Source organism: Bos grunniens, chromosome 9 (genome assembly GCF_055505025.1).
Source record: "Bos grunniens cultivar Pamir isolate PY7600 chromosome 9, Bosgru_T2T1.0, whole genome shotgun sequence".
Taxonomy (NCBI): Eukaryota; Metazoa; Chordata; class Mammalia; order Artiodactyla; family Bovidae; genus Bos; species Bos grunniens.
In genome coordinates, this window is record NC_141173.1 from 26,965,173 (window position 1) to 26,978,931 (window position 13,759).

Genomic DNA, 13,759 nt, shown 5'->3' on the forward strand with positions numbered 1-13,759 from the left:
CTTTCAGGCACTTAGGATACCCCACGGCTCTTCAGCACCAGGCTTGGTGTGTGCGCGCATGCGTGCTAAGTCCCTTCAGTTGTGTCAGACTCTTTGCGCCCCTATGGACCTTAGCCCGTCAGGTTCCTCTGTCCGTGGGATTCTCCAGGCAAGAATACTGCAGTGGGTTGCCATGCCCTTGTCCAGGGGATCTTCCCAACCCAGGGACTGAACCCATGTCTCTTAGTCTCCTGCATTGGCAGGTGGGTTCTTTCCCACTAGCCCCACCTGGGAAGCCCCAGAGACCAGCCTGCTGCGTTGGCTGGGGATTGAACCCAGGTCTACTGCTCCGAAGGCAGCTATGTTCACCACTATACCGCCAACCAGGCGTGGAGGCCTTTTTAAATAGTAGAACTAGCCTTCATTTTAGCCTTCATTATAGCCTGTGAGAAGGGCACTTATGTACCATCTGAGAGTTGAAAGAAGAAGGTCGAGGTTAGCCTTTGATTCCTTTGCTAGGAGGTAAATACCAGTCCTCCTAACTATTTCAGGGCTCTGCCCTTGTCCAGGAGGGACCATGAAAGTGCTCTATTGATTCTGGTATCACACATTTTCGTAGGGAGGCAAATTCGCAGATACAGAATCTGCCAATAAAAAGCATCAACTGTATAATTTTTCTAATCTGAAGCCCATGGGCTGTACCTGTAGGTTGATGAAGCAGTCACATTTTTGAGACAAAAGACTGGAAATTTACATTTCTGTTTCCAGCCTGACCTGACCTGGCAATGTGACCAGAAAGCATGGCAGGGACTAAGAAATATCAGCTCCTGCCACACCTCCTCAGCTCTTTAGCGGTCTCGGTAACTTTTCCTCCCATGTATACCATCTAAATCTGCAAAATACAGTGTAGTCTTTACTTACTTTTCGTCTTGAATGATTTGCTGTATTGTTCAGTTGTTTTTATTTTTTTGTCCTCTCTTAGATGGTAAAGTCTGTCAGGGTCCAGTGTGGGTCTCTCATATTGAAAGTGTGAAAGTGTTAGTCACTCAGTCACGTCCGACTCTTTGTGATTCCATGGACTGTGGCCCGCCAGGCTCCTCTGTCAGTGGAAGTTTCTAGGCAAGTGGGTTGCCATTTCCTTCTCCAGGGAGTCTTCCTGACCCAGGGATTGAACCCAGGTCTCCTGCGTTGCCAATGTGGGTCTTTATACTGAGCCTCTCATTGCCTGCCAAAGAGCCTTATACAGATTCATAGCTATAAAATGATTTATTGAATAAACAACTAACTAGTAGTTTTTATAGTTACTCTCAGAATATAGTCTAATAAACATTAAGAGAGACATTTTTGCTTGAAAGAGGAGCACTCATAATTGCCTGGAACATGTATAAACACATCAGCGTTTCTTGTTATATTGAAGAGGTCCCTGATTTGTAATCATTGCCATTAAAATGCCTCTATAGAACACCAACCATGGCTTTTAAATGGTTTCTGGAGATATCGAACAAGGATGTGCCAAAGGATGAATCAGAATCGGTGATTAAATCACTTTTCAGAGCCTATTTCATTGTTCCGGTCCTCTCTACCCTGGAGATTGAACAACAGGCTAGAGTTGACTCCTAGCAGTTAAAAGGAGCTAAAAATAGTTAATGACTTTCCACCTTGAGTCATCTAAACTTCTTCTAAGCTCTGACTCATTTTTCTGATTTACAAAATGTTAAGGTCTGCCCTCTTGATGTCTTCTATCACTGTTCATAATAAGGGAATATTGATATTGATTCAGAAACAGCTACTGAAGATCCTCTATGTGCCAAGGACTGTGCTAGATACTAAAGGTACAGGAAGAGGCATGACCCTTTTTACCCAGGTTGTTCATGGACTCATGAGAAGGCAGATGCTCTATCAAGCAGTGCAGTATAATAAAAATATAATACAATATTATATTATATAATAAAAATATAATGCAATATAAATATAATATAACACAGTACAGAGTTAAGCCAAGTATGCACCTGGGCAAATAAGGGAGCTCTCCTAACTCAGATGGGGGAGGAGACAAAGGAAGGTTTCTTTGAGGATGCTTGCCTCAGCTGAGTCTTGAAGGATGGAGGAATTAACCAGGTTAATGGTTTAGTAAAAGGAGATTGTGTTTACGCCCTCCTTTTTCTTGGCACTTAGGATGGTGAATTTCCTTCACTTCTTTAAAGCTAAGGAAAACAGCCATCTTCACCCCTGTGTTCTTTGTCTCTGTAGATAATCCACCTGGAAAACAATGGGTGTGTGTTTGGTTATGTTAATGAAAAGCTGTTCACTCCTCCACAATTGATCTTTCTTCAGAGGTGGAGATGCCGTGGGAATCTTACCTGGACAAAGGGATGGTATACCAACAGTCTTGCCTAAATAAGTTCCTGGGTCACTTAAAACACCCCAGACCACACTCTGACCTGGGCTGAGGGAGCCCTTGGGAGACGGGCAGAGCAGAGAAATTTGAGGTACAAATAGGAAAGGACAGATAAATTATGCCACTCTGACTGTGATCCTTACTAATACACTAAAGAACATGCTTTTTCAAAAAAATTAATTTATTTATTTTAGTTGGAGGCTAATTACTTTACAATATTGTGGTGGTTTTTGCCATACATTGACATGAATCAGCCACGGGTGTACATGTGTCCCCATCCTAAACCGCCCCCCCACCTCCCTCCCCATCCCGTCCCTCTGGGTCATCCCAGTGCACCAGCTTTGAGTGTCCTGTTTTATGCATCAAACTTGGACTGGTGATCTATTTCACATATGGTAATATACATGTTTCAATGCTACTCTCTCAAATCATCCCACCCTTACCTTCTCCCACAGAGTCCAAAAATCTGTTCTTTACATCTGTGTCTCTTTTGCTGTCTTGCATATAGGGTCATTGTTATAGGCTCAGAGGGTAAAGTGTCTGCCAGCAATGCGGGCAATCTGGGTTCAATCCCTGGGTCAGGAAGATTCCCCTGGAGAATGAAATGGCAACCCACTCCAGTACTCTTGCCTGGAAAATTCCATGGACTGAGGAGCCTGGTAAGCTATAGTCCATAGGGTTGAAAAGAGTCGGACACAACTGAGTGACTTCACTTTACCATCTTTCTAAATTCCATATATATGCATTAATATACTGTATTGGTGACTTTCTTTCTGGCTTACTTCACTCTGTATAATAGGTTCCAGTTTCATCCACCTCATTAGAACTGACTCAAATACATTCTTTTTAATGGCTGAGTAATATTCCATTGTGTATATGTACCACAACTTTCTTATCCATTCTTCTGCCCATGGACATCTAGGTTGCGTCCATGTCCTAGCTATTGTAAACAGTGCTGCGATGAACACTGGGGTACATGTGTCTCTTTCACTTCTGGTTTCCTCGGTGTGTATGCCCAGCAGTGGGATTGCTGGGTCGTATGGCAGTTCTGTTTCCAGTTTTTTAAGGAATCTCTACACTGTTCTCCATAGTGGCTGTACTAGTTTGCATTCCCACCAACAGTGTAAGAGGGTTCCCTTTTCTCCATACCTTCCCCAGCATTTGTTGTTTGTAGACTTTGGGATCGCAGCCATTCTGAGCAGCGCGAGATGGTACCTCATTGTGGTTTTGATTTGCGTTTCTCTGATAATGAGTGATGTTGAGCATCTTTTCATGTGTTTGTTAGCCATCTGTATGTCTTTGGAGAAATGTCTGTTTAGTTCTTTGGCCCATGTTTTGATTAGGTCATTTAGAACATGCTTTTGATGCCTTTTGATGCAAGTACTTTCGATGAAAAGTACTAGCTGTGTAACTGGAGGGGGCTTCCGCAATGGCTCAGCAGTAAAGAATCCACCTGCAATGCAGAAGATGTGGGTTCAGTCCTTGGGTCAGAAAGATCCTCTGGCGGAGGGCACAGCAGCCCACTCCAGTATCCTTGCCTGGAGAATGCCATGGACAGAGGAGCCTGGCGGGCTCAGTCCACGGGGTCGCAGAGAGTCTGACACGACTGAGTGACCGAGCACACAGGCACACGTAAGGAGGCAGGTTCTGTGCGTCTCCGCGCCTGAGTTTCAGTATTTGTGGTGTTTTGTGGCAGGATGCTCTCTGCAGTGTTAATTAATGTGTTCTTTCCCTCCTATCTTCTGGGGCCAGAGCAGTGTTTCCCAGCCCACTGGTGCACCCTCACAACACAGGGAAGGGGCTTTGAAACATTTCCGACCACCTGGCTCCCACTCTGCAGACGTTTAGATTTGAAAGCTCCCTAGATAATATTGAAAGCTTTCTAGGTAATATTGATACGCTTCCAAGATTGAGAATGACTGTTTTAGAAACTGTCCATAGTATCTGAAGATGAATATATTAATATGTATATATATATACATACACACATACACATACGGACATATATTCACTATAATTATTACTAATAATTATCATTGTTCCTAGAGTGTAAAATCAAGCACAGGTACCTAAAATATGGTAAAGTCACAATTTCAACCTAAGTCTATCTGATGCTAAAGCTTGTGTTTGAAACTAAAATTTAAATACTTAAAGGATATGAAACTTTGAGTTTTCAGATTAAAAAGTCACCACCTGGGTAAACAGAGTATAATGAAAAAGAAATGTGAGCAGACAAAGCAAGAATTTTCTGTCCCTCCTTCCAGGGGAGTTGGGGAAGGAAGAGAAGTTTGAAGGAGAGCTTAGACATAGGGCTGTCTGTGCATCTCACCCTGTCCTTCCCTCCTCCCAGCAGAGCAAGGAGACTTGGCCCTGACAATCCCCTGGGGAACTCTAATGTCCAAATAGCTTTGAGAAATGTTAGGATAGAATGGGTATCACCTTGAATTTCCCATCCTTCCAAGTGGTGTAGGAAAATATCAATGAATTTCCTTATACCCCATATGAGATATGTTTATCCCTCAAAAACTCCTCAATAAATTGATCAGACTATGTAAAATCCTTTACAAAAAAACCTAGTGTACAAATTTTGCTTTTTCTAAGTTCCTCCTAAATTTCTAAATGTGTTCTCTGGGTCATAAATTATGCATAGATGTTCAAAGAATTTAGAGGATAAAGGTATATTTTTTCCATTGAAAAGAGGCATATTGTTTAATTGTACCCTGAGGATTAGTATACACAAATACTAAAACTTACTCCTTTAGACTTTAAAGCTTTAAAATGTAGAATCATTTTAAAATATCAATCTCTAAAATACATTTAAAATGTATTAATTTTCTAAGGTCTTCTTAACCTCAACCCTGTTGCCATTTTTAAAGTCTTTAATTGAATTTGTTTCAATATTTCTTCTGTTTAATGTTTTGGTTTTTTGATCATGAGGCATGTAGGATCTTAGCTCCCTGGCCAGGGATCAAACCTGCAGCCCCCCACAACGGAAGGCAGAGTCTTAAGCAATGGACTGCCAGGGAAGGGCCTGTTGCCATTTTTCACTTGCTAATCCTTCCTTGTGCTATAGGATGGGTAGGAGCTTCCCTGACCTTTGTTCACGAGACGCCAGACACCAGTAGTGACTCTTCGGTTTGAGCAATCAAAAATGTCTCCCTGTTGTCAAATGTCTTCTGGCAGGCCAAGCTGCCCCCAGGTAAGAGCCATGACTTTATTTCTTGAAGGTCATTATGAATAGAATCATATGAATAGAAATGCTTACCCTGGGTGGGTAAGGAGGCCCCCACAGTACACGGAGGCTTCCCAGGTGGCGCTAGTGGTTAAGAACCCGCCTGCCAGTGCAGGAGACAGAAGAGACGTGGGTTTGCGCCCTGGGTCGGGAGGATCCCCTGGAGAAGGGCATGGCATCCCACTCCAGTATTCTTGCCTGGAGAATCCCATGGACAGAGGAGCTTGGCAGGCTACAGTCTATAGGGTTGCAAAGAGCCAGACATGACTGAATCGACTTAGCACACTCGGTATAGGGAGGGCCTCTGGGCCTAGCAAGAAGGGGTTCTTGCCTTTCATTTCCACACATAGCTGCTCTGAGCTTTCCTGTCGTCTTCTTCCCTTCTCATCAGTCATTTCTTATCTGCTGCCTGAACAGACACTGTGGTCCAAAAAAGGACTAAGAGGGGCTTTACCTTGTTCCTGAGGAGAGAAGGCAAGAGGAGGCAGAATGATCCCAGTGGTTTTCTCTGTACGTCTGCATGAGGAAAGTGCTAGAAATCCATTCTCTTTCTTGAGGTCAAATGGGTCCATATCAGTTCTGCCCAGGTACACACTTGACCTTCCAGTGACAGCATTCTTAGCCCAACCTCTTTTCTCGGGAGACGGATAATAAAGAGGATGGGGAAGGCATCACTTATATGGGCCTTCAGGTTGGAATGTGCCCATCAGACACAAAGAATCCGAGACTCTGGCAAGAAAGAAGCCTAGTCCTGCACCAGTCATTTGAGAGGTAGCATCGGGCTTCCTTGATAGCTCAGCTGGTAAAGAATGCTGGAGACCTAGGTTAGAGCCCTGGTTGGGAAGATCCCCTGGAGAAGGGAAAGGCTACTCACTCCAGAATTCTGGCCTGGAGAATTCCATGGACTGTATAGTCCATGGGGTCACAAAGAGTTGGACACAACCAAGCAACATTTCACTCTCACTTTCTTTCATTTGGTTTTCTTAGATTTAAAACCTGCAGCTTGCCAAAGTCGGCTATTTCCAGGCTGTTTGTATCTTCTTGTTTTTTGTTTTTTTTGGGGTAGTTTTTTCTCTGCTTGGTGTTTTGTTTTTTTTAAACATTTAATTTTGTAATGGAGTGTAGTCAATTAACAATGTTGTGATAGTTTCAGATGAACAGGGATGGGACTTGGCCATACATATACATGTATCAATTCTCCTCCAAACTCCCTTCCCATCCAGGTTGTCTCATAACACTGAGCAGAGTTCCATGTGTTATATGGCAGGTCCTTGTTGGTTATGTGTTTCTGTTTAGTGTTTGTTGTGTTTCCAAAAACGTTGAACTCTTTCAGTAGCACTAAGGAAAGAGAGAAAGGGCGTGTGTTGCCAACTAGAGCTAGGCCAGCACAGGACGTGGCCAGGGTGATGAAAGTATGGAAGCTCCAAAAGAGGCCCAGAAGGACGGGATGGAAAGACAAGGTCTCTACTACACAGTCAGTTCTCTCATTATTTGTGTTTTTCCCTCATTCCTTAGAGGATTTCTGATTTGTTTATTGAAAAGTACAATTTCATTACAAAAGGCTCCAGAACGGCTTGTTGCTGGTGAGATGGCTCTTGTGGTTAGTGGCTGGGTATCCAGTGGCTGTCTTTGTCAGGGTTTGACCTCTAGATAAATGGATATGACCATGCCATTCTTGTAAAACAAAAGCAGAAAGGCAGGTACGGGCCATGCTTTTTTGAACACAGTGTACACTCTGGCTTCATTGTTTATAAATGACATTGAAAAATTAGAGAAAGGTTAAGTAGAACGTCACAGAGATTATTGATAATGTCCTGAGGGATAGTTTTACAGGAGCCAGGAGGCTCATTTATTTGGTTCAGCAGAAATCTGGATGATATCTTTTTTTTATTATTATTTTTTTATTGAAGGATAATTGTTTTACAGAATTTTTTTGGTTTTCTGTCAAACCTCAACATGAATCAGCCATAGGTATGCATATATCCCCTCCCTTTTGAACCTCCCTCCTATCTCCCTCCCCATCCCACCCCTCTAGGTTGATACAGAGCCCCTGTTTGAGTTTCCTGAGCCACACAGCAAATCTTAATGACAGTCCACATCTGTTGTCTATGGCCATAGGATAGATCACAGACAACACAGCAAAATGGCAAAGGATTGTTTCATGACCACGATGGCTGTTCTCTAAACTTCAGAGTGACTTTGGCAGCCTGAGATCATCTAAACTGGGTCTTAAGTAAATGTTATAGAAACACAAATTGATCATGAAAACCGCAGTAGGTCAATAAGAACATGTCAGCGTAACCTTTGTTACATTGGAGATGTGTATGTGCTCAGTCATGTCTGACTCTTTGTGAGTCCATGGACTGTAGTCCACCAGGCTGCTGTGTCCATGGAATTTTCCAAGAATACTGGATTGCATTGCAATTTCCTCCTCCAGGGGATCTTCCTGACCCAGGGATTGAATCAGTATCTCCTGAGTCTCTTGCACTGCAGGCAGATTCTTTACCACTTGAGCCACAGGGGGAAGCCCCTCTGTTATACTAGTTTATGTCAAATTCAAGGACCTGGCCGGGTAGGTGGGCTTGTCTTAGTTAAGAGTCAATCAAATTAGCTCTGCTAGGGATGTGAATGAGTGAGTAGAATTAACTTGTGGTTTTTCAAAGTATAACATGGAAGAAAGCAATTTAAAATTGATTTAAAGTACTGTATATAGCCCAGTATATTTTATATACACTGTATAGTGCCAATATATTTGTGGAAGAAGAAAAAATAAACCCCAAAGTAATTAAGAACTATTTTGGAATTGAAAAATTCTTAGAAGTACTATAAACTTCAATTGTTCAAATATTCTATTAATTTAATATTGCAGTATTTAACAATTTGAATGAAAATGAACATATATGAAAATTGTTCAGGAAAAAAACATTTTCATGAGCTGTCTCTGAGTTCTTGTTTTTTTGTAGTAAGTCTTCTTCATGAATGAAGAGAAATCTGTTTCTCCGGGGAACTTTCCTATTGATGAAGCAAATAGTACAGGAAAAATTCACAAGTCAAATATATCCCATGTAATATTGTCATAATTAACTTAGGAAGTATTTACATTTTACATTAACAAAATTCAAGCAAATACATTTTATGTTAAAAAAACTTTAAATTTTCTTTTGTTGTTCATATATACAGATTTGTTCTAAGTTCATTTCAAACCTTTAAAAAATCTACAGTGAAAATCTGTGAAGTGGTTTTATCAAGACTAAACAATATGTATGTGGTTTAATTTCTGTAATATCTATTCCATCCCATCGATCAGCGTATCTATCCTTAGGACAATACTGCAGAATCTTAACAGTATTTTATACTAAATTGCAAATCTGCTCAGGAACAACTTCTAGCTTGTACTTCCTCAAATGTGTCTTGGCCATACATAGCACTTTATTCTTTCACATACATTTTAGAATTAGCAAGACAAGTTCTATAAAAACTGATACTAGAATTTTGATCAAAATATCATAGAACCTATGAATAAAGTTAAAGAAATTTGAATCTCCCATTCATGACCATAGTAGCCAACTCCATTCATTTATGTCTTTCAATATCTTTCAATTAAGCTTTCAGTTCAGTTCAGTCACTGAGTCATGTCCAACTCTTTGCAACCCATGGACTGCAAACACCAGGCTTCCCTGTCCATCATCAACTCCTGGAGCTTGCTCAAACTCATGTCCATCAAGTCCGTAATGCCATCCAACCATCTCATCCTCTGTCATCCCCTTCTCCTCCTTCAATCTTTCCCAGCATCAAGGTCTTTTCCAATGAGTCAGTTCTTCGCATCAGGTGGCCAAAATATTGGACTTTCAGCTTCAGCATCAGTCCTTCCAATGAATATTCAGGACTGATTTCCTTTAGGATGGACTGGTTGGATCTCCTTGCGGTCCAAGGGACTCTCAAGAGTCTTCTCCAACAGCACAGTTTAAAAGCATCAATTCTTTGGTGCTCAGTTTTGTTTATAGTCCAACTCACATCTATACATGACCACTGGAAAAACCATAGCTTTGACCAGACGGACTTTTGTTGGCAAAGTAATGACTCTGCTTTTTAATATGCTGTCTAGGTGAGTCATGGCTTTTCTTCCAAGGAGTAAGCATCTTTTAATTTCATGGCTGCAGTCACCATCTGCAGTGATTTTGGAGCCCAGGAAAATAAAGTCTGTCATTGTTTCCACTATTTCCCCGTCTATTTGCCATGAAGTGATGGGATCGGATGCCATGATCTTCGTTTTCTGAATGTTGAGCTTTAAGCCAACTTTTTACTCTCCTCTTTCACTTTCATCAAGAGGCTCTTTAGTTCTTCTTCACTTTCTGCCATAAGGGTGGTGTCATCTGCATATCTGAGGTTATTGATATTTCTCCCAGCAATCTTGATTGCAGTCTGTGCTTCATCCAGCCTGGCATTTCACATGATGTACTCTGCATATAGGTTAAATAAGCAGGGTGACAATATACAGCCTTGACCTTTCCCAATTTGGAACCAGTCTGTTTTTCCATGTCCAGTTCTAACTGTTGCTTCCTGACCTGCATACAGGTGTCTCAGGAGGCAGGTGAGGTGGTCTGGTATTCCTATCTCTTTAAGAATTTTCCATAGTTTATTGTGATCCACACAGTCAAAGGCTTTGGTGTAGTCAATAAAGCAGTAGATGTTTTTCTGGGACTCTCATGCTTTTTCCATGATCCAACAGATGTTGGCAATTTGATCTCTGGTTCCTCTGCCTTTTCTAAATCCAGCTTGAACTTCTGGAAGTTGATGGTTCACTTACTTTTGAAGCCTGGCTTGGAGAATTTTGAGCATTACTTTGCTAGCGTGTGAGATGAGTGCAATTGTGCCTGAACATTCTTTGGTATTGCCTTTCCTTGGGATTGGAATGAAAACTGACCTTTTCATTAAACTTTACCATATTCTTAATAAAGTCTTTGAACTTTGTTATATTTATTCCTAGGTTCCTTGTATTTTTTGTTGAGTCTACACTTTATGAAGACTGTTCTTCCATTTGGCTCCCCATTTTTTGTAGTTAGAAGACCTTTTTTTTTTTTTTAATTTCTCTCTGAGTAGAAATAAGAATCTGCATATGCTTCCAAGGTAGCTTACTTCCCCAGACATCTTCTCATAATTCACTCCTGTCCTATATCTCCCCTACTATTTTTTAGCCCCTTTTCTTCATTTAAAAAGTGTATTTAACATTTTTAATAGTTTAAGAATATTTATATTTTTTATTGTGGGATGGTATTAGGATCTCTGGTCTATCATATTATGAGAATTAGAGGTTTTTAATTGCCAAATATAAATTTACTAATGCAAGGTTTTCTCATTCCTAGTTTTCCTTATTTTCTGATCTTTGATGAAGCAATGACTGCACATATAAGTATTATCCTATTGATCTAGGATGAGCTTATAAATGGGCAGAGTGGACAGGGAGCCACTTGGAGTGTTTCGTGCTGTGCTGTGTGCTAAGTCACTTCAGTTGTGTCTGACTCTTTGCGACCCCATGGACTGTGGTCCTCCAGGCTCCTCTGTCCATGGGATTCTCCAGGCAAGAATACTGGAGTGGGTTGCCATGCTTTCCTCCAGGGGGTCTTCCCAACCAGGGATTGAATCCCCATCTCTGATATCTCCTACATTGGCAGGCAGATTCTTCACCACGTCAATACAGCTCTTTGCGAAAAATTACTCCTAACTCTTGATGATTGACATTCTCCCACAAGGCAGTTTTCCAGATAACTTAAAAGGCAGTTGTTAAAAAGCAAACATGTTCTTACAAATGGTTAATATCACTAATTTATGATCATATATATATATACATATATGCACATACCTTAAAAGGGAATTAGGACCCTGTGCTTGATGTTTTGTTTGAGATGAGTAAACAGAATGCCACCTTGAAGGGATGATCCAGCTGGAATCTCAAGAAATTGGGAGTTAGGAAGCTTGGCCAACAAGACCAGCCATGTTGAACTGGGGGATTAATTCTGGGAATTAATTATAGATAAGGTTGGATAAATTGGTGGAACCCAAGGAGAATCCGGAGTACCAAATGGTTCATACTATCAGGCTCTTGTTTTAATTTTCATTTTGAAAAATAAAACCCAAAGTAATAGTATTAAATTAATATTAACAATGTAATTTTAGACTGTTCCACAACAATACAATAATCGTTCACATATGCATAAAATCTCTTTGGAGAGAAGTATTATCTTCATCCATCTTTCAGACAAAGAAACTGGCTTAGGTCAGACAGCTAAGAACTATGGAGCGGGACTATGAACCTAGATTAAATTTTCAACTTGTGTTCTTAACGTAGACTCCAGACTGCCTCCTAGTTTCTAATTTTCTTTCCCTCCATTCCTTGGAACAGTTAAAAATATCACAACCACAGTTCATTCTATAATAGTATTAGGGAATACTCAGTGAACATATAAATTAAAAAGAAAATTTAATTGATTAAATTCACCTGAAATAAATGTCACATAATATCAATGGAAGAATTTGAAAAGAAGAAAAAATTATGTTGACTTTCTCTTAAAAATATTGACTTACCTCTGTATCAGGATGCTTCATTTTCTGCATATCCAATGGTGTCTGTTACCCAATCACCTTTTTCAGAAGAGAAAGAAAAGAGTTGCTATATTCATGAGCTGGGTCAACAGTTTAAAATAGTCACTAGAAAAATGAACAAAATTAACACAATCTGACAAGCTGCAGGAACTCTCACACAATGAGGCATTTCAAACCAGTTCGATAAGGAAAACGAGTAATTATTCCCCATAACTGTCAAATGAATAGAGCAACTGCTCTAAAAGCTGGTTAATAAAATCAGTTTGAAAGCAAACAGGATCCATCAACCTGCTTGAAATTCAATATCCTCTGGAAAAGATTTTCCTCCATTTTTATTCCTCTGAAATATTCAAGGAGTTTTGCTTTCTACCTTACGAGATTTTTTTTTTTTATTATTCCACCTCTTTCTATCTCCGACTCACTTTTGCCAAAACACTACCATTCACTACATACATACACTCACACACAGTCTGGTTTTGATAACTCATGATAGTAAGAGCCACAACTGATTTGTATTTCACAAGCTAAAGTATTCCACCTCCATCTGTCATTTTCTACAAAAGCAGCAAGAAACCTTTAAAGTACACAAAATAATTATTAAAATAAAAAAGAAATACTTTTTTATAATTTGTTACTTTTTAACATCTAGTATACCTTTTATTCTATCATCATGATTATTTTCTATTACTCAGATATATTTACTGTTATACTAATTTCTTGGCATGGAATATTTTTCTGACATTCTAAGAAGTCTCTTCTTCTGTCCTTTCTTTTTATCTCTTAGGTTTTGTCATTCCTTCCAATAAGCTCCATTACTTTATTTAATTAGTCTCTTTTTCTTTTCAGGCATAAATTACTGCTTTCAAATTTGTACTGCCCTGAAATTATTTTTCACTATTATAGTTTAAAATTCATGACATATGTAGTGATTGTGTTGTGTTTTCTACATGTACTATGGGTGATTCAGGGCTTCCCTGGTGGCTCAGACTGAACAGAACCCACCTGCAATGCGGGAGACCTGGGTTCAATCCCTGGGTTGGGAACTTCTGGAGGAGGGCCTGGCAACCCACTCCAGTATTCTTGTCTGGAGAATCCCCATGGACAGAGGAGCCTGTCGGGGTGCAGTCCATGGGGTCTCAAAGAGTCAGACATGACTGAGCAACTAAGCATTGCACATGGGTGATCCAGCCATAATCTAACACATTTGGCAGCCTCATTTTTTTTTTTTTTTTCTGTCAAGTTAGCCACCATACTGTTACCCATGATTTTTCTGAAATACAAATCTAATCATGTTATTACTGTCTTTATAAAAAAAGGACTCTCCATAATCCCAGGGCATTTCTTACTTTTCTCACAAGACATTTCAAAAACTAAACGACTCCGAAAATCAAACACGGTTACGACATCTGCATATTGCCATTTTGCTGCTGCTGCTGCTGCTGCTGCTGCTAAGTCGCTTCAGTCGTGTCCGACTCTGTGCGACTCCATAGACGGCAGCCCACCAGGCTCCCCGGTTCCTGGGATTCTCCAGGCAAGAACACTGGAGTGGG